Source organism: Eleutherodactylus coqui, chromosome 4 (assembly GCF_035609145.1).
Source record: "Eleutherodactylus coqui strain aEleCoq1 chromosome 4, aEleCoq1.hap1, whole genome shotgun sequence".
Classification (NCBI taxonomy): domain Eukaryota; kingdom Metazoa; phylum Chordata; class Amphibia; order Anura; family Eleutherodactylidae; genus Eleutherodactylus; species Eleutherodactylus coqui.
Window position 1 is genome coordinate 81,072,322 of NC_089840.1, and position 21,385 is coordinate 81,093,706.

Here is a 21,385-nt window from a genome sequence, read left to right on the forward strand (position 1 = left end):
GTAAAAAGCTGGTGTCTGGTTATGCATTATTTTTTTTTTTTTCCAAACCAATTTTTATTAGTATTTTTCAATAATTTTGCATTACAGAAAATAGAGAAGTGTTGTAATAGATTCCATTTAGCAAACAATGAAAACACATAAAAATAATTAGGCATTCTGTGAGCGGTGTTGTACAATGAAGTACTGGACGGTGGAAAAACACATGGCACATTCTCACTATGCCCAAAAAGTTTGTTTATAAAGAAAGCTTAAAGGGGTTGTCCGCCGGCGAAACTGATTTTTTTTTTCCCCAATGAATGCCCTCACCTTTTTATTCCTTTTCTTACCTTATAAAGTTTGCCTGAAGGATTTTTCAAAGATGGCGCCGCTGGGTAGTTCCCATGATGCACTGCTGCCTCTCTCTCCTCAGTGCGTGCTCCTGATGACACCGGTCACATGACTGGAGGACCGGCATCATGCACGCTTCACTGCTTTGAATGGAGCCAGCAGCCGGCCGGCCCCATTCAAAGTAATGAGAGAGCAGGCATGTCCCCTCATCACTGGACACTGGGACAGCAGTGTCACAGCCTCCAGTGATGAGGGGACATGCCGGGGAGATGAAATAATCTACTGCTACACCTGTCACAGCTGTAGGAGCAGATCGTGCTGACGATCGTCGGCTATTGAAAGTGAAAGTAGCACCAAGCATGCCCTACACACACATACACATACATATGCCCCCCCTCCCCCCCCCTGCGAGAGCCCGGCCGTCCACTTACCTTACGCCCTGCAGGCATAGGAGAGCTTCCTAGCAGCTGAAGCTCTACTGCACATGCGCAGTAGAGAGCAGAAGTGAGAAGCGCGTCCCCGACGTCCCGTCAAGACCTGGAGCCGGCCCGACAAGAAAAGAAGATTTCTTGTCGTAACCAGGGAGACCGAGGAGCAACACGGGGGGGGGGGGGGCACTCCTACAGGTAAGTCAATAACTTCTGTTTGCCTCATTTACCATGCACAATGTATATTACAGAGTGCATGGAAATGGGCAAACAGAAGTAATGAGATCTAATGTTTATGGCCGGACAACCCCTTTAAGAACAGGGAACTAAAGACAAGGGAGAAAGATAGGACAAAAGGGTAGGGGAAAGGAAGAAGGGGGGGGGGGGTAAATAGAGTCAGAAAGCCAGATGTGAACCGTAAGCCTCCGCTCCTCAGATCAGGTCCGAGCAAGTGACTCTGCCACAGCCACCAAACCAGTGATTATGGAGTGTGTGAAATGAGATATGAAATATGTCCGAGGTCTCCAACTACTATACAACCCAGGATGTACCACCATAGAGCCTCAGGGGGGAGAACCTCCCCAGTCATCATAAGCAAGTTTAATCTAAGGCCTTTGACTCCTACAAGACCCTATAGCTTCTTTCTCAGTGTTTGCCAGGGGTCCCAAATCTGTAGGAAACTTTCATAAGTGCCCCTTGACCAGCTCAACAGTTCCTCTAAGGTACTGGTTATGCACTATGTTTGAAGCAGGTTATTACAGCAAACAAAGTGCTTTACTAAGTACGAAAGATGCTCGTCAAGAGGTTGAATTTATGTTATTTATCATCTAAGATGAAAGTCATAAGAGAAAAAACAAAACACCCACTGCCAAGGTTTTTTGGTCACATTAGCTCTCAAAAAAATGTAATAAAAATGATCAAGAACTCATTTGTACCCTACAATGATACCAATAAAAACTACAGCTAGTCCTGAAAAAAATAAGCCTTCACATAGCTCTACTGACAGAAAAGTAAATAAAAGTTATGGGGCTCTTAATTAGGTGACATAAACCATTTTGTAAAAGGGTTTTTTACATAGTAAAATCTAAGAAAAACTATTTATATTTGGTATCATTTAATGGTTCTATTAAAGACTGCAATGCAATGTGTGAAAAACAAGCCTTCCAATAGCTCTTGGGTGGTGAGCATCTATCTAGCTCATATCTATTATCTGTATCTGAGTACTGGTTTTCAGCTACTATTTTGCAGTAGGAGAACAGTGTAGCTTTTTGTGGAAAATCTACAGGCTATAAAAATACAGTATTTGACATATAAGGTATTTAATGGCCCTGAGCTAACATTATTCACATTAACACCTTAACACAGCATTAAACACCATCATTTCCTCTAATCTTGACTCAGGCTTTTAATGTCACCTGAAGGCTCACAATCGCTCTACTCAGTCTACAATCATTTGATACTTGCAGATTAGCAGCCTATAAAGATTCAGGAATACAATGTCACACTCCACAAATTATTCCTCTGTAAACCTTGTAATGAAAGGTAATATTTAAAGGCAAATGCTAACTTACTCAAACAAGTACATGAGCCTCATGGTATGTTCAGTAAAAGAATTTCTAGCATATGTGTCTCTATTGCCTTTGAACGCAGTGCTGTATATTAGCATGAGCTAATGTGTTGTAATATAGAAGTATTTATCAACCATAAAAAAGTTTAATATTCTTCAGCTTTTCAGACGCTGTACACTAAAAAGAGGCTCTCTCAACTATCCTGATATGTCCAGTTTAATAAAAACTTGTATTCTGCATATAATAAATGTATGAATAAATTAGCAACTGGATGTTATTGGATCTTGTCCAATCAATGCGGACAGAGCTAGAGGATATAGGAACTTAATCTATTGACATAGGAAATGGCAACACCCTGTTGTCAATTTAGTCACACATTTCCAAGATGAGTAATAGAGGAGCACTACAATGTAGATTTCTAAATTGATGTTTTGTGGGAATTCCATCAAAATGGTGATGGATTGCCCTCTGGGAATCTCATGGCATTAAAAAAATGAGGTTCCCCTAGTCCTTATTCCTGGCCAGAGAATTGGGCACATATACACACCAAATCTCCAAGGAAATGAAAGTCACTTTTTTTCTATATTATTCCTTTACTAGTCATTCCCCTAATGGCAAGCCCCTTCCACCCTTGAAAAAAATGTTGGGCAAGTGCAGACTGAAGAAAAGTTGCTAATTTTTGCACGGATACTAGAGTTGAGCGAACATACTCTGCCGAGCTTGATGCTCGTTCGAGCATTAGCGTACTCGATGGTGCTCGTTACTCGAATGAGCATCAAGCCATGTTCAACCCCGCCCCAGTTTTTGGCTGCTCCTTTCTGTGACGTGCCTGTTTTGGCCCCTCCCCGCTGAAAGAGAACGAACCAAGGAAAAAAAAAAGAAAGCTCGGCACCCGGCGTCCCACATACAAAAATGCTCAAGTTTCCCATTGTAGTCAATGGGGTTCGTTACACAAGTAGAGCTCTCGAATTTTACCAAAAGCTCGACTCGAATAACGCGGACTCAAGCATTTGGGTGCTCGCTCATCTCGAACGGATACCCATTTGCACAAAATTTTGCGACTTTACACTAGAAAGTGACATAAAACAGTTAGTAAATGGGCCCCATAGTGTGTAAGCAGTCTCAGATGTGGTTCAAAGTTGCATGCCTGGCCTCTATGAATTATTTGCAGGTCTTACGCAGCTAGCAGTAGGGTGAGGGGAATTAAATTATTCTGCATAAAACAGGGATAGTTCAAAAAGCTACAAGCTATAGTCTGTGTCTTTCTGTTCTTACACATCATGCCACACAGGGACTGTGGCCCAGTTAGTTGTTGGTGGCTTTTGGGGAATATAAGCCAAAAAGAATACCAAACAGGGTAACAGAAATTACACATAGTGCGTGTTAGCGGCTTCAGATGTTCAAAGTCACGAGTCTAGTCACAACATATTTTTTGCAGGCCTTACAGTGCTAGCAGTGAGGTGAGGGGAATTAAATCACACTGCGCAAAAAAGGTACAGTTTACAATATACAATCTATACTGTGTGTCCTTTTGCTCTCACATATCATGCCGCTCAGGGATTGAAGCCCAGCTTGTTGGTGGTGGTTTTTTTTTATATAAACCAAAGGAATCCCAAACAGGGAAACAACAAATATTTATAGTCATCTCAGCAGCTTCAGATGTTGTTCAAAGTCACAAGTCCGGCCTTAAACAGCTATCGGTAGCAACAGTTTTCTGCAAACTATAAAAGTTAGCTAAAAAGTTACATAAAACTACACTAAAAAGTGAACAAAAAAAACTAAATAAAAAGAAAACATGAAGAAAACAAAGGATAGGAGACATGTTGTTTGGTGGTGGTGGTGATGGGGTGATAGACAATGGGCCAAGTTGGCATTTCTATTGACTTCCACTGAAGCAACAGCTCTTCAGTGGCTGAAGCAAGCCTGCTACCATTCCTTAGAAGTGGTTTTGCCTATGTGTTACATCCACAGCATTTAGAAATGGTGCTAGAGTGGATGGCATAACATGCTTCAAGTAGCATTACCTCCTCTTCCTCCCAGTCACAAGCACACAGCAGTCAGTCTGCACCAGTTGGCCATGAGCATCTCCCCTCTACATCACCCCATGCCAAATCCCATGCACACTCTGAAACAGTTCACATGGATCAGTCTGAGGAGCTGTAAATTCATTCAGTGTCATGAATGTCAATAGGGCAGTCCAAACAACCAGAGGGAGAAGACCAAGACATTGAATGCACTGATGCCCAATTATTTCTTTCTTCTGAAGAGGAAACTGAGGCGGGGTCAGTGCGAGAGCAATGAAGAGCAGGTAAAAAAGGATGAGTTGCTTGACCCAACATGGACAGCCAAAGACAGCCATCAAAGCAGGTGGATGAGGAAGGGTGTTGTAGGGCAGCACCCTACAAAAAAAGGCACAGGGCATTGCAGAAAACGCATTCACCAACACCATCAGTTGCTACTAAAATCTTGTGCTTTATATAACGCCAAATTATTCTGCAGCACTTTCAGGTAATTTTTATTTATTCCCCTCCACCAAGCTGGGTATTCATTTTACCGACCTCGGAAGGATGGAAGGCTAAATCAACCTCAAGCCAGCTACCTGAACCACGTGGGGATTGAACTTGCAACCTACAGGTTGTGAGTGAGAGCTTTGGACTGCATTTCCACTGCCTTAATACTCTGCCCCACACAAGGCTCTTTTAGTCAGAGCAGCACCAACATTAGGCCCACATTTAGCTCTGAACTCAGGACTTGTGCAGCCTGGGCATTCTTTGACACTGCAGATGATTATCTGTAAGATCTACAGTAAGCCTTAACCCTTTCCAATCCAATGTTGGGCCTGCCCTGACATCATCATTTTCCTCCAAAGCTCCGATGTCAGGACAGGCCCGACACCGCAGTGCAGGGGTGCATCTGCACCCGATCATCAGACACATCGGGTGCAGATGCACTTCTGCACTGGTCCTCATCAAGGACCCCCGAGGAGAAGGCAGAAAGGGTTTTTAACCCTTTCTGCCTTCTCCTTTACACATTACATAGTGCTCAATTAGCGCTATGTAATGCACGGAGATTCTGCCCGGTGATCATGTGACCGCCGGTTGTCACCTGACCCCAGCTGTTACATGATCGCCGGGCTGGGAGGCTGAAGGGAGAATGCAGAAGTATTACTTCCGCATGCCGCCCGGCGATCATGTGACCGCTGGGTGCCACCTGACCCCAGCTGTCACATGATCGCCAAGTCGGGAGGCTGAAGGGAGAATGCGGAAGTAATACTTCCGCATTCCCCCAACGGTGAGGTGACCACCAGCACCCTCCTGAACTCTTTCAGATCAGGAAGGTGAAGGAAGAATTGGAGCTGGGGAGAATGGATGAGAAAAAATAAATGGATTGGAAAGGGTTAAAACAAAGCAAGAACATAAACAGCCTCAACATAATGTGTACGAACAGCCACATGAACTCCCACCACCGGCTGCCTTAGAGAGCCCACCTAGGCCAAAGTGCAAAGAGTCATCCTCATCCTGCTCCCTCTTCCGCTGCTGTAGCTGCCTCTTCCTCAATCTCCCTCCTGGTCATGCAGAAGTCACTGAGCACAGAGAGACAGTTTTATGTAGGGGCAGCAGCACGCCTACCTCAGGCCTCTCCTCCACAAAGGATGACCAATATGCTGGCTTCAGAGCCAGGAGTGGTAAATAGAGAGCAGAAATTGAGTCACCACCATCACCACCACCTTCACCACCTTCACTGACATCTGCTTGCAAGGAAAATGCTGCCCTCTGGCTAGTGGACACAGATGCCTTCTGCAACATGATGCTCCATGCAAACCTATTGTACCAGATGCCCAGCCGCATAGCCCACATCAAAACATCAGATCATTACTGGGTGACCTCCTTGATCCCTACTACTAGGCCAAAATGACATCTTATTCCAGCAGTGGAGAGGGACCTCAAAGTGCAGCAGCATCAGGCAGACCTAAGCAGAGCATTTCCTCATGGCCATGGGAACGCATCCACAATGGATCCCAGCTCTGTGGCTTATGAGTAGAAAGCAGTTGCAGCAGCAGCACCACCACTGGTGGCATGTTAAGTCTAACCGAGGGGCAACATAGTTTTTTCGTTTTTTCAGCCCATTGCAGCCTGCAGCAACAGCGCAAGGTAGGATTTATAGTGACAGGCAGCACTCATCCATGAAGGTCCCAGACTATTTAAGCTCCTGCATGAATGTACTCAGATATGTTGTTGGCCCCTTTGACTTCTAGGTTTCTAAGCTGGACAAGTTGCTGGAGCTTGTACAACATACTTTAGAGTTTTCCCCATTGCCATAGTACTGTCAGAAAGGGTGTTCAGCCCAGCTCAGGGTATGATAACTGACAGACGCACACCTGACATTTATGAAAATGAACTAGGCGTGAATTTCACCTGACTTCTGTACCCCAATGGTAGATTTCATTGATTAGTTCGTATTCTGGCAGATTTTACTCACACATGACTGATGATAGATTTATATCAAAGACCACACTGTGCCATCAAGGTACTGTGGCACCGTTGGTTATGGTGGTGGTGCTGCTGCTGTTTTCCTTCTACATCTTTCACCATGTTCCTCCTTCTACTTGCCCCAAATGAAAAATATGTCAGTATTGAAATATGGAGCTACAGCTCTCATATTTTCGCAAGGAGCACATTCTGCCCTTAAGGTGCTGCTGCTGTTGCTGGGACGGCTGCTGCTCTCCTTCTTCTGCTTCATCCATGTTTCCTCCTCCTACTTTCCCCCATAATGAAAAATATGGAAATATGGAAACACAACGCTACAGCACTCATGTTTCCATGAGGAGCACACTCTACCCTCATGGTGTCGTTGCTGGTGGTGGTGGTAGAACTACCTCTGTTCTCCTTCTCCTGCTTCTGCCATGTTTCCTACTCCTCCTCATGCTCCCAAAATGAAAATTTTCTAAAGCATGTGGATGTGCCATGCAGTATGCCATGAAGTCCTCAGATGGGAATACCCATTTAAACATAAATAAGTTAGGTGGTAAGGGCTATCAAAAAGTAGAAAACATATTTAAATATCCCATTTCATTGATGACATATCTACAATTTTCAGTTAAACACTTAATACTATGCATCAGACAGCGGCCATCTATGACATACTAATGACCTATAACATATATTTACCCAGTCGAAAACTCAGCTGGGCTCTGGACGTGAGCCATGCAGCTCTATATCCACAAATTAAAATACAAATCTGCAGACAGAAACCCTCCACAGGATATCATTGTGGCTTTCAGTGTAACCTCATGCAGAATATTATTATTTCTCTTTATAGATTTGATTAATTTCCTTAAGTCTTTTCGGTACAGCATGAAAACTTGTTGTTCTTGGTCTCACATTCCTTGTCTTACAATTACGTAGATGAATTCAGAAGACTGCAATCACCATCCAAAAGACTGCATTGTAGTGTCCGTTTTGTCTACAAATTTAAATGTACAAGTTTAGCCAACAATTTTCCATATAAAACAAACTGCACATTAACAGGTCAATACAAGCATGACTCGAGGGGAGCAACTCATGAAATGACCTCTCTGCAAGTTCTAAAACAAAAATGAGGCTCCATTTTTTTCTGCTTGATCTCAAATATATGATTATAGATAACAGTTTTCCATCTATCTATTTTTCAACACAGGAAATCGAAAGAAAGACCTCCCGAGATTTTCAAAGCAGGACAGAAAACTGTGCAGACTGGAACAAAAGAAGTCAACAACAAGGGGAAACCTGAATTTCTCCAATAGATCATGCCAGACTGAAAAAAAAAGCAGATTCGAAATTAAAAAGTATTAAAAAATCAATATATATTTAAAGAGATTGTCTCATGTATACACCATCTTTCCATATACTCTATTAAAACATATGAACATAAAAGGTCTTCAACTTAGAACCCTTTCTATTAGCCTGAAGAGATGACCATTGCATAGGATGCTCTTGATGTAATCTTGAAATCTCCAGGAACAGTAGAAGTCTTCTCCAACTCTTCTACTTATCTAGAAATTCTACCACTGATGATTAGAGGTCATCATACTTTTTTTTTGCTCCAGGTTTCTGAGCTATCAATACAAACCACTAGATCTGAATCAAATTGTCCCAGGGCAATTTTATCACAGTCTTCTTTTTGTAGTTTCCCTTTAAAGGCGTTGTCCAGGTGTGATACAATTTTTTTCAAAATGGATCCTAATTAGAGATGAGCGAGCATACTCGCTAAGGACAATTACTCGATCGAGCATTGCCCTTAGTGAGTAACTGCCCGCTCGGAAGAAAAGGTTCGGCTGCCGGCGGTGGGCGGGGAGCGGTGGGGGAGAGCGGGGAGGAACGCAGGGAAGATCTCTCTCCCCCCTCTCTCCCCTGCTCACTGCCGCAACTCACCTGTCACCCGCGCCGGCAGCCGAACCTTTTCTTCCGAGCGGGCAGGTACTCACTAAGGACAATACTCAATCGAGTAATTGTCCTTAGCGAGTATGCTCGCTCATCTCTAATCCTAATCTGTTAACACAATAACAGCAGTGGTACCACCTGTCCTTCCTCCTGGCGATCCAGCTCTGCAGCCCTGCAGTCCTCCCGATCTTTTTTTTATTAACAGCTGCCTCTTAACTGCTTTAGCCAGTAAGAGGCTGGAGAGGCCATGTGACATTCTCCTCACATCACCACTCAGGTGCTGCAAGTCGTAATGCCAGGAAGATAGCACCTGAACATTAGTCTTTGATTGGCTGCAGCGATCAGGTGGTAGCTGTTTCTAAAAATTGCCAGCTGTCCACCATCAGGGCGGCTGGCTTTTTTCATAATTCATTTTCTATTTTTTTATTTATTTTGTTGTATCTTGAGATAGCCTCTTATCTAGGTATCATCAGCCTCCTGCTGCTATTATCTAGCTAGGTAGGGTGGAGCAATCTCCGTAATTGTCAGCTCCTTCTAAGGAGAATCTAGGAGACACTTAGGATCTGTAGGGAGTAGGAGGTAAGCAGATTCTATGGCTAGAGAGCTGACAGCTAGGTGTCAGTAGTCATTGGGGGTATATACTCTACCATCGCTGCAGCTTTGTTATTACCTCTTTTCCTCCTGGGGGGCTGCAGCTTTTGGTGAGACCCCTATACAGCATTGAGAACATATCATAGCTATTAATAGTGGGAGTTGGTCCTTCTAAGGTTTCTAATTTTCTGTGGGAACTCTATATTCTAAACTGATGTGTTTGATGTGATTCAGTTTTGCTATTAGGCAAACTGACCCACCATCCACATCATATTAATTGAAGTTATTTTAGAGGTTTATTGGGGTCACTGATGATCTGTGGCCTCCAGAGAAATGCCTTTGACCTTTGATTCATTCCATCTATATATACCTAGGGTGAACAGCTATTCCATCATATTGCTACCAAGTGATCTACTGTACCCCAGAAATTATGAACACTTTATATTGAAGGTATATCCAGTACTCAGAGAGTGTTTTCTCCTAGTCTATCAGTAGTATTGAGTATCAATTCAAGTATGGAAACTCTTTTTCAACTTAATCAACGAAGTAGTGGTTGACTCTTGCTTTTATTAACATATCAACTATAGTGTAGGTTATGTATGTCTAGGTGTTTGTCTTGGTACCCCATACATGTTTTTAAGAATATTTTAATAAAAATGTATTTTAGTTAGTCTAGTCTGTGAAGGGCTGTTCCTAAATAAAGACCGGACAGGACCACATCGCTGCAGCGTTGAATCACCCAAGGAGTAGACTGGTAAGTACCACTGCTTTTATTGTTTCTTTAACAGACTAGAATCCATTTTTCAAAAAGTTGTAAGAAACCTGGACAACCCTTTTTTTGTGCATTTTTCTCGTGACATAGATGAACTGTTGTCATTTCAGCACATTAAAATCTATGACAAATACATTCCTATTTTCCTAAAAAGTGTGTCCTTGACTTCACCTTCTATTAAAGCAAAGCAGATTTAGGAAAAGTGTTTCTAAGCTAGTTTCAAAGTGAGCATTTTGGGACAGAATGTCCCACCCAACGGTTTTATGCCACTTGTGTGTTCTTGCATATTTTTCTGCTCAAATGATACATAAACATACTTTCACAGCTCCAGCTGTCCGGCAATCTGATATCTTAAATCGTAACATAAGCGTCCATGCTTTCATTGCAGCCATCTAAACTAGGGTGCCATTGGTTCTTTTTAGTTAATTTCACCTTTAATGATAATAGAAACCATTTGCAATTCCGACATAATAATTAATTAGCAAAAAAGATCTCCTCAGACATGAATCTTCTCTAATTCCTATTTATGTAAAATGCATTTCAGAGTACAGACTGAATGTGGCCATCAAATTTATGATCAACTTGGGAATGTTAAATGTGTGTAGAGAAGTTATAATTCTTGGCAACTAGACATAAATATAAGCCATACCTCATGTTACATTAAAGTTAAATCTAGCTTTAATTAGCTTTTCTTTTAAGTCTACATTACAAGACCAGACAAACTCTTGGGTAAAAGGAGCAAACACCCCCCAGAATTCAACCAACGGTTAGCTTTCATCACCACTCCATTGATGCCCAGTTGTAAGAAAGCTGTTAAAGGTGCTGAGCCAATTTTAAAGTTAACCTCTATTCATAGTATAAGGGATAACTTTCTTAGCGGTGGGAGTAGTACTGCCAATCCTGAGAACAGATATTGTGAAGATCTCCCATAAGTGCAGCAGCAGCCCAGCATGTATGCTACTACTCTATTCATTTCAATGGGACTGCTGTAGATAGCCAAGCTCAAGTGCTTGGTATTGTTACGTTCACGGGCAGGTCTTATTCACCTTGCCTACATGAACGCACAATATTTAAGGCTGAATGGGAAGCTGGAGGAATATACTCACATGACCGGACACTGTTCACACCAAACATAAACTGAACGTGAAAGCAACAAAGGGAAACAGGGACGTAGACCCTACACCAACACCAGGTAGCCAAATACTTTCCAAATTTAGTAAAACAACAAGTAGATGGGAATATAAATAAGTACAAGGTATTGGTTAGTATTTTGACCAGAATATGTAAGCTCAGAAGCCCACGTCAAGGGTCTTCATTATCTTGTAAATCCCTACTCTAGCAAGATAACTAAACCACAGAAAAGGGAACCCTGCCTACAATAAGGGTGGCCCCACACTGAAACCTAAGGATCATCTGTCTTGACTTAGATAGGAATAGGCAGGAACACCGGGCAAGGACATAACTCACAACAGGCATCTGCGTACCTACAGACACAGGGGAACACAAACATAGGACATAATACACACCCGGTATCTGCACATTTACAAACAGAAACTGAACAAGTTATTGTTCACACCAGGTGTCTGCATACAACTGCCAGACACTGAACAAGTCAGAGTTCCCACCAGGTGTCTGCACACAAACTGCCAGGCACTGAACAAGTCACTGTTCCCACCAGGTGTCTACACACCCACAGACACAGGGAAATCCCACCCAGAACCTCATGCATGAATACACAGAAACAGGACATAGTTTAACTGTCCATACCCACACACATAAGGGGAAGAGCATCAGACATCTGACGGAGAAGGGAATCAGATGTCAGACATCACCCATCTGACAGCGTAAAGGACATCCGAAGTTTGGAAACAGACCTGACAGAACGGCAAGGGAGCAGGAGCCCACAGAACACGTGAACAGACCACCTTTAGGGAGAGAGTGATAGAACGACTCAAACTAACCTCAACTCAAACAACAAGACAGCATGCATAACTCTAAACAGCAGAGTCCTGAGAGGGAAGGATGAGGAATAGATAATGACCAGCACCCTCTAGCAAGAGGGGCTGGTATTTATATATACAGATGCATGGTGATTGGCTGGCTGGAGCAATCCACAAAATCAGCCAGCCAAATCAACCCATACTTGCTGCAGTGTGCTCCTGGAAAACCATAGAGCTACAGGTCCCAGGAGCACAACGTGACAGGTATAGTATATAAATAAAATGCAAATAAAAGATAACCACAGTAATCTACGGGCAAATTAAATAATCAAGAGCAAAAAAGTGTGTGCAGTCCAAAACAGTGATTGCGAACACAACATGTGTTTCACCATGGCTTTTTCTGAGGCCATGGCCCTGATTCTCTGGGTGTCTTCTTTGATTTAGCTCTAAACTTTTAGTAATGAAGTCCCCCCTCCAGTCTTTTTGGATGTTATTTCACTGCTCAGTGATGCAATCCTTGTACTCTTGTGCCCACTGGAGTTTTGCCTTTTTGTTTCTCTTAGACCGCAATGATACTTGAACTTGTCATCTGCAGTTATAGACCATATGTGCTAAGGAACAACAAATTCTGCATTCATAATATGATCCTCAATCCTTTCCCTTGGCTTGACGGTTCAAGTATGATGCTAGCGGCCAATCAAGAGCCAAGGGGAAGGGTTGAGTATCGCGTAATGAAGAATGCCCAGAACTTCTTGTTAGTAATGGATCTCCTGTCATATGTTTCTAACCTAATTAATCAAATGCTAATTTCAAGGTAACTTACAGCCAGAAAGACAATGGATGTATGTTAACCTATCCTTCATGTCAGCATTTTTTTCTATTCTATTGTTTTAGTAGCTGAAAATACACTGAGAGATGTATTCAGGGCTCCTCCACTTTACAGACAGAAGTACTCATTGGCCTGTATGTATAATAATTGATGGGTCTCCATTATTAGTTTTGATCTCACAAATCATATAACATCCACTGAAAATTGTATTCCATCTCGGGAGCCCCATTCCAATATGTTGCAAACATGTGTACATAGGTAACGCCCTCAACCATGGCATACCCATTTCAATAATGCTGTAGTGTTCTTTCAAGTTCTTTACTGCTTATTTCTAGGGGAACCAACCATGTCTGCTATGGAGTGGAAAAGGTTGTGGCTTGTGCCATGCTAACTCCATATGCGATAATCTACTGGGTGGCCGGAGTATCTGGAGCGCATGCGCCCCGGCTCCAGGCCCGGCCACCGGCTACTTTTTCTTTCTGCAGAAGGCCTTCTAGGCAGCACAAACAGATCCTCACTCTTTGCGCTTATTAGAAGGCCTTCTATGGAAAGAAGTTACTCTTGTTACTACGACACATACCACCTACCTGAACATTGCTGAAGATAAAGTAAACACCTTTATGAAAACAGCATTCCCTAATGTTCTGGAAGGGTTTAAAGAACATGGCAAAGAATTCAAGGTGTTGACTTGACCTCTAAATTCCCCAGATCTCAATCCGACTGAGCATGTGTTGGATATGGTGAAAAAACAAGCCAGATCCATGGAGGTCTTATAGAGTCCATGCCTTGATGGGCCACAACTTGTTTGGCAGCCCCAAGGGACCTACCAAATATAACCAGGTGGTTTTAATTTTATGGCTGATCGTTGTATCTTCTAATATGCTCTAGTTGCTGTTAAGGAAACTGACATATTTTAGACTTGGCATAGTGCTGTGCATAGTAATGTAGCAATGTGTGTTAAATTACAATCATATGGGTAAAGAGATCACTCTGCTTTGATGTTCTGATTTCCATCTGCTAATTGCCTAGATATATACTTCAGACACAACTTTGAGTTGCACTTTCATTCCTCCATGACCTGAGGTGCATACACTCCCACACGTCTTTCAGTACTTCCTCATTGATGCCAGGGGCCCTGTATATGTCTGTCATTACTCCCTGTTTTTTTGTCCATCAGTATTTCTGTTAATGCCAGGACCCCCGATGTGTATCTCACCATGCCAGACCTTTCTGCCAACATCCTCAAGTCTGTCTGTGTTCCTGTTTTTAATACATTATAATTTAAAGTAACTGACAAGAGACGTAGAACAAGAAATATTATTGTATAGACTGACACTAGGGCAGTGAACTGACATGTCTTTGATAAATAAATATCCGTAGCAGCACTCCTATGAAAGTTGGTGTCAATAAAAAAAAAGTGTTCATTCTATCTGCCCACTTCATCAAGTACAGAATGTTTTAAAGGGATATCACAATCTTATGTCATAAAATAGGATATGCCAGAACATTATGATAAATGTGGATTTGACCTCAGGAACCTGCAAATCCCAAGAACAAAGAAACTCAGGTCCCTAGGCTTTTTTCCTGCACAGCTGGAGTGGGGGAAGGTGTGAGCCAGTATGTAGGGCAATACTGTGTAAGGGGTTAAATGCGTATATATATATATATATATATATATATATATATATATATATATATATATATATATATATTTCTGCTGTACTTTATGTTCCCCCAGGACATTCAGAGAGAGGTCACATAACAGTGTTTTTGTACTCTAACTTTGCTGCTACAGACAAACAGAACCTGGGTTGCCAGCTGATGGACTGGTGGACTAAGTATGAAGGGCAGGCTCTAGCAGTTTCAGAAAGTGCAATGAAGTGGGACTCTGCTACTTAGAGCTGCAGCAGAGATGATCTCACTAGCAGAGATGACCTGCAGCTGGACTTGTGAGATTCTGCAGCCAGTGTAAGGAATTAACTACCTCAGCGCTACTGAAGTTGCAACTGGGAAGAGGCACGTGAGAGGTTGCAAATGGGCAGAGGCACATGAGAGGTTGCAAATGGGCAGAGGCATGTGAGAGGTTGCGAACAGGCAGAGGCACATGAGTGGTTGTGAACTGGTAGAGGCACATCAGTAGTTGCAAAAGGGCAGAGGCACATGAGGCGTGTGATCTAGTTGATTTCCGTTACTTCAGTAAGTAAATGTGTAGCTCCATGCTTGACAATGCTGTTCAGTGTGATACTTGTGCAATGTATGCAGTCCTTGATTAGCCGATCAAGGGTGCATACTGTTGCGTAAGATGCATGAACGTCATACATTTGGAAGCCCAGATCCTAATTCTAAATGAGTGACTGGCAACATTGATGTCAGGAGGGTACTTGCGGTCGCCGACGGTGGTGCGCGGAGCGGGCGTGGTGTTGTGCCCGGGGTCGTTGGGGGCTGTGGCTGTGTCGCCCGGGGGTCTCCTGGGGTGGTTGGCTTCCGGGCCGCTGTCGGGCGTGGGGTCTGCGGTGCTGCTGGGCGGGGCATCAGCGACCGGGCTCAGAGTCCCCCTGTTACGGGGCGCAGCCGGACTTTATGCATTACCGGCTGCCACGTCATCAGTCTCCGCTCTGACCTAGGCGGGGCTTGTGGTATTTAGCTCGGCAGACACTGTCAGTCACTGTCAGTGCTTGCTATTGTCACCAGCTAGCACCCGCTCCGGTTTCTCGCTCCAGTCATCTGACCCATTTGCTCTGACCTAATTTGTTTCCTTTGGATTCTTTGTTAGTTCTTTGGTGGTCATTAGTCTCTTTAGTCCTTAGTAGGATTTTGTCTTATTCTGTCTCTGGTTAGTTGGTCTCTCCTGTCCCTGTCCCCGGGGTTCCTTCAGTGCAGAGTAGGAATCGCTGCCCAGTTATCGCCATGGGGTTTAGCCCAGGGGGGCAAGTAGGTAGGGACAGGAGAGAGGGTTGGTTGTAGGGACTTTCTGTCATCTGTTCCTAAACCTGACAGAACCACTGGCCATACAAAGATTCGGGTTCACCCCGAGTATCTGTTCATTATGGAGGCTGTTACTGCTGTTATAAATCAGGTCCAGAATTTAACTGAGGTGGTACAGGATTTGTCGGCTCGTCTCTTACACCAGGAGCAGGCGGTGTCAGGGACTCCGGCAATGGTGTCACGGGGACCCATGCCTGTTTGTGAACCCAAGGCGACTTTACCTGACTTTTTCTGGTGACCGTAAGACATTTTTTGTGTTTCGTGAGGGATGTAGACTATATTTTAGATTGCGGCCACATTCTTCTGGGTCAGAACATCAGAGGATTGGAATTGTTATTTTCAGATTAAGAGGGGACCCACAGAATTGGGCTTTCTCATTACCATCAGATTCCCCCCCTTGCCAGTCTGTGATGCCTTTTTCTCTGCCTTAAGTCAGATACACGATGAGCCAGATCGTGCAGGGTATGCAGTCTCTAAATTATTGAGCCTTCATCAGGGTAAGATGACGGCTGAGGAGTTTTGTTCACAATTTCGACAGTTTTGTGTAGATTCCGGGTGGAATGACCGGGCCTTAAAGCACGTTTTTCTGAATAGGCTCTTTGAGTCTGTAAAAGACTTGCTGTTGGGTCACCCGAAGCCTAAGACGTTAGAGATGACAATGACGTTAGCAGTACGAGCTGACCGGCATCTGAGGAGTGACTAGATCAGAGAGTCACACTTTGGCCTGTAAAGAGCAGCACCCCAGTCCTCCCGGTAACCAGATTGAGAAGATGGAACTGGGATACCTGTCAGCATCGGAGCGCCGGGCCTTCCGTCAAAGAAACAGGTTGTGCTTCTACTGCAGGGACCCTGGACATCATGTCGCCACTTGTGACCAGAGACAGCAGCAAGAAAACTTCCGCTCCTAGGCGATCTCCGGAAGAATCGCCTAGGAGCTCAGGTACTTCCGGGTTTTTCCAAGCTGCTTCTCCCCTGTTCTATTCTGTTGGGTTCCTGCCTCATTCCCGGCCACGCTTTTGTTGACTCAGGGGCGGCAGTTAATTTTGTGAATTTTGAGTTTGTCAAATCTTTTGCCTCCGAATTGCTAGATTTAAGTCCCAATGTACAGGTCTCTGGAATTGATGCCACCCCGCTGACCGCGGGTCTGATAAAGAAAATTACACCGGAACTAAGGTTTACGATGGGAGCTCTACATACAGAGATCTGTACATTTTTGGTGATGGAGGGTCTATCGGTCGATGTCGTATAGGGGCTACCGTGGTTGCAACTTCATAACCCTGTTATCGATTGGGCAGCTTCTGAGTTGATACAGTGGGGTACAGGATACCAGGACCATTTAACTACTGTCCAGTTGCATTCCTCTGGTTGCGAGGTAGTCGGCCTACCTAAGTATTTGGAGGGATTCGCAGATGTCTTTTCCAAACAACTTTCTAAGCTTTGCCCCCTCATAGGAAGTGGGATTGCAAGATTGATCTCCTTCCTGGAAGTAAGATTCCAAAAGGGGGTATCTATAATGTTACTATGCCGGAACGTGAGGCTATGAAGGAGTATGTAACTGAGAGTTTGGCCAAAGGTCATATACGCCATTCTGAGTCTCCTGCTGGGGCTGGTTTGTTCTTTGTAAAGAAGAAGGATGGGAGCCTCCAGCCTTGTATTGATTTCCGATCGTTGAATAATATTATTGTAAAAAAATCAATACTCTCTTCCATTCATCCCCGATTTACTTAATCAGGTTGTGGGGGCTAGATGGTTCTCCAGGCTCGATTTGAGGGGAGCTTACAACCTGATTAGAATCCGTGAAGGGGATGAATTGAAGACCGCATTCAATACTCCTTTTGGGCATTTTGAATGTTTGGTAATGCCATTTGGATTATGCAATACTCCAGCTGTTTTCCAGGGCTTCATGAACGCCATTTTTCACAATATCACAGGAACTTTCATGGTGGTATATTTGGATGACATATTAATTTTCTCTTCCGATTGGGAATCTCATGTGAGGCATTTAAATGTTGTTCTTTCACGTCTCCGAGACAATAAGTTATTTGCCAAATTGGAGAAGTGTCAGTTTGGGGAGCAGAAGGTGTCGTTTTTGGGCTATGTTAAAACCCCGTCCGCGATACAGATGGATTCTGATAAGGTCCGCGCCATAACTGAATGGTGCCAACCAATCAGTCTAAAGGCGCTACAGTGCTTTCTTGGTTTTGCTAATTTTTATCGCAAGTTTATCAGAAATTTTTCGGTCGTGGCTAAACTATTGACAGATCTAACCAAGAAGGGCGCTGATTTAGTGAACTGGTCATCTGAGGCAATAGAGGCTTTTGTATGTCTAAAGAAGGCATTCTCCTTGGCCCCTGTATTGATACAACCTGATCTTAACCTGTCTTTTGTGGTGGAGGTAGATGCATCAGAACATGGGGTGGGTGCGGTTTTGTTGCAAGGCTCCACTTCCCTCGCCAAATTACAGCTGTGTGTTTTCTTTTCTAGGAAGTTCGGTCCGGCGGAAAGAAACTATGATATTGGCAATAGAGAATTATTGGCCATCAAATGGGCGTTTGAGGAGTGGAGACATTTTCTGGATGGGGCTAAACATCAAGTGACAGTATTCACTGATCATAAAAGGTGTATAAGATAGGAATGCGCCGCAAGGTTTTTCAAAAAACTCCACTTCACAGGGGTTCCGTGAGTACCCAATCCGAGTATTAACCGAAGAGCTGCAGGACATTAATAAGGGTTCCTTAGTGCAGGGTAACCCTCACAAAGAAATATATAATACAACAATGTTAGAAAAATAAATGTCACCGCGCTACAAGGTACTTAGTATTAAATGCAGAACACTTTTCCTTTAGCGATGAGCGTAAAGGCAAGCGATAGTGTAAGAGAGACACTTACTGGGGAGGAGGGGGGTGTGTGGAAACAGAAACCCCCTCCTTGAAGTGTAGACTCCAATCACAGAAGATGGTACACGCCGGTGTACTGGATAAATCCAAGGTTTTTATTAATATTCAATCCACCGATTGTGGATATTGTGTTGTACAGGCAACGCGTTTCGGTGTCCCAATGACACCTTTCTCAAGCCATATAATACATAAAAAGCATCAAACATGTACTCACTTTTATGGTGATTTCGATTTCAGTGAGTACATGTTTGATGCTTTTTATGTATTATATGGCTTGAGAAAGGTCTCATTGGGACACCGAAACGCGTTGCCTGTACAACACGATATCCACAATCGGTGGATTGAATATTAATAAAAACCTTGGATTTATCCAGTACACCGGCGTGTACCATCTTCTGTGATTGGAGTCTACACTTCAAGGAGGGGGTTTCTGTTTCCACACACCCCCCTCCTCCCCAGTAAATGTCTCTCTTACACTATCGCTTGCCTTTACGCTCATCGCTAAAGGAAAAGTGTTCTGCATTTAATACTAAGTATCTTGTAGCGCGGTAACATTTATTTTTCTAACATTACTGATCATAAAAGTTTGATATACCTAGAGTCTGCCAAACACCTTAATACGTGACAGGCCCGGTGGGCCCTGTTCTTCTCACGATTTAATTTTGTTGTGACATATATTCCAGGGTTCAAGAATGTCAGGGCTGACACCTTATCTCGCAGTTTTGGAGCTCCTGAGCAGGAGGGTTCCCACTCTGAGGGGATCTTACCACCCGGGATTGTGGTGGCGGCATTGACGTCAGGCATACCCTACCAGATTTTGGCGGCTCAGGCGGATGCCCCGGTTTCGCTTCCAGAAGGAAAGCTTTTTGTACCCAGTGCCTGGCGGTTTCAGGTAATAGAGGAGGCCCATACAGCTGTCTTAGCGGGTCACCTGGGAATCCGTAGTATGTTAAAATTATGCAGACGTTCATACTGGTAGCCACAGATGGCCCGGGATGTCAGAGGTTTTGTGGAGGCCTGTTCCACCTTTGCTCGTGGGAAGAGTAGGAGGAGACGCCCTTAAGGGCCCATACTGCCACTGCCTGTTCCTTCCAGACCATGGTCCCACTTATCCATAGATTTCATTACCAATTTACCCGTTTCTCAAGGATTTTCGGTAATATGGGTGGTAGTTGACCGTTTTTCTAAGATGGCGCATTTTGTTCCACTGAAGAAGTTACCATCGGCCCCGGAATTGGCATCCATTTTCATTAAGGAAGTAGTACGGTTGCATGGCATCTCTGATGATGTAGTGTCTGATCGGGGGCACAATTTGTGGCCCGTTTTTGGCGTGCATTCTGTAAGAACTTGGGAGTGGAGTTGTCTTTCTCCATGGCCTTTCACCCCAAATCCAATGGACAGACGGAACACATTAATCAAGAACTTATTCAGTATCTCAGTCTCTATGTGAGCGATCGGCAACAGCAGTGGGCAGAGTTTTTGGTGTTGGCAAAATTTGCTATTAACAATCATTGTAATTCTGCATGGAATTCACCGTTTTTATGTAATTTGGGTTATCACCCCAGATGTTTGTTGGGGTTGCTTCTGTTTCTGAGAATCCCACAGCTGATGCTAGAATTGCTAAGCTACAAGAGGTTTGGGGTAAGGTTCGACAGAATTTGGAACAGGCCAAGAGAATTATGTTAAAGGGTGCTGCCAACAAACGCACCATCTAGGATTCTTTCTCCGTTGGTCAGTTGGTTTATCTATCTTCCAAGAACTTAAGATTGAAGGTCCCCGCATTGAAATTAGCCCCACGTTTTGTGGGACCTTTCACTGTTACTAGAGTCATCAACCCGGTGGCATTTGAGCTGGCGTTACCGGAGTCATGGAGGATCCATAAAGTGTTTCATAAATCTTTGTTGAAGAGAGGGGTAAAGGGAAGAGAACCAGGGAAGCTAGTCTTGAACTGGTACACCCCAATATGTTTGCAAAGTTGGCAGATGAGGAGGATGCCATTACATGCTTACAAGTGCTGCAGCATGACATGCCCTCTGAACACTAGGGGGATGACTGCTCCAGTAAGAAGGGGAAGGGGGGTGCAGGGCAGGCTAGACAGTTCTAAAAGTGAGATGGAAAAACACCTGGGGGTACTAGTTGACTGTAGACTTAACTGGAGCCATCAATGACAGTCAGCTGCTGCAAAAGCATATAAACTCCTAGGGTGCACTAAAAGAGGTATAGGGGTGAGGGACAAGAACATTATTCTTCCACTATATAAGGCACTTATCAGGCCTCACATGGAATACTGTGTACAGTTCTGGGCATCAGTGCTCAGGAAAGATGTTACAGTGCTTGAGGGAGTTCAAAGAAGGGCATCTAAAGTAATAAACAGAATGGGAGGACTGGAATACCCAGAGAGGCTATCAAAATTGGGATTATTCAACCTGGAAAAAAGACAGTTAAGGGGCAGCCAAATAACTATGTATAAATGCATCAGCAGACAATACAGGGATCTCTCCCATGATCTGTTTATACCCAGGACTGCGACAGTAACAAGAGGGCATCCTCTACATCTAGAGGAATGAAGGTTTCATCATCAACATAGGTGGGGTTTCTTTACTGTAAGAGCAGTGAGACTGTGGAACTC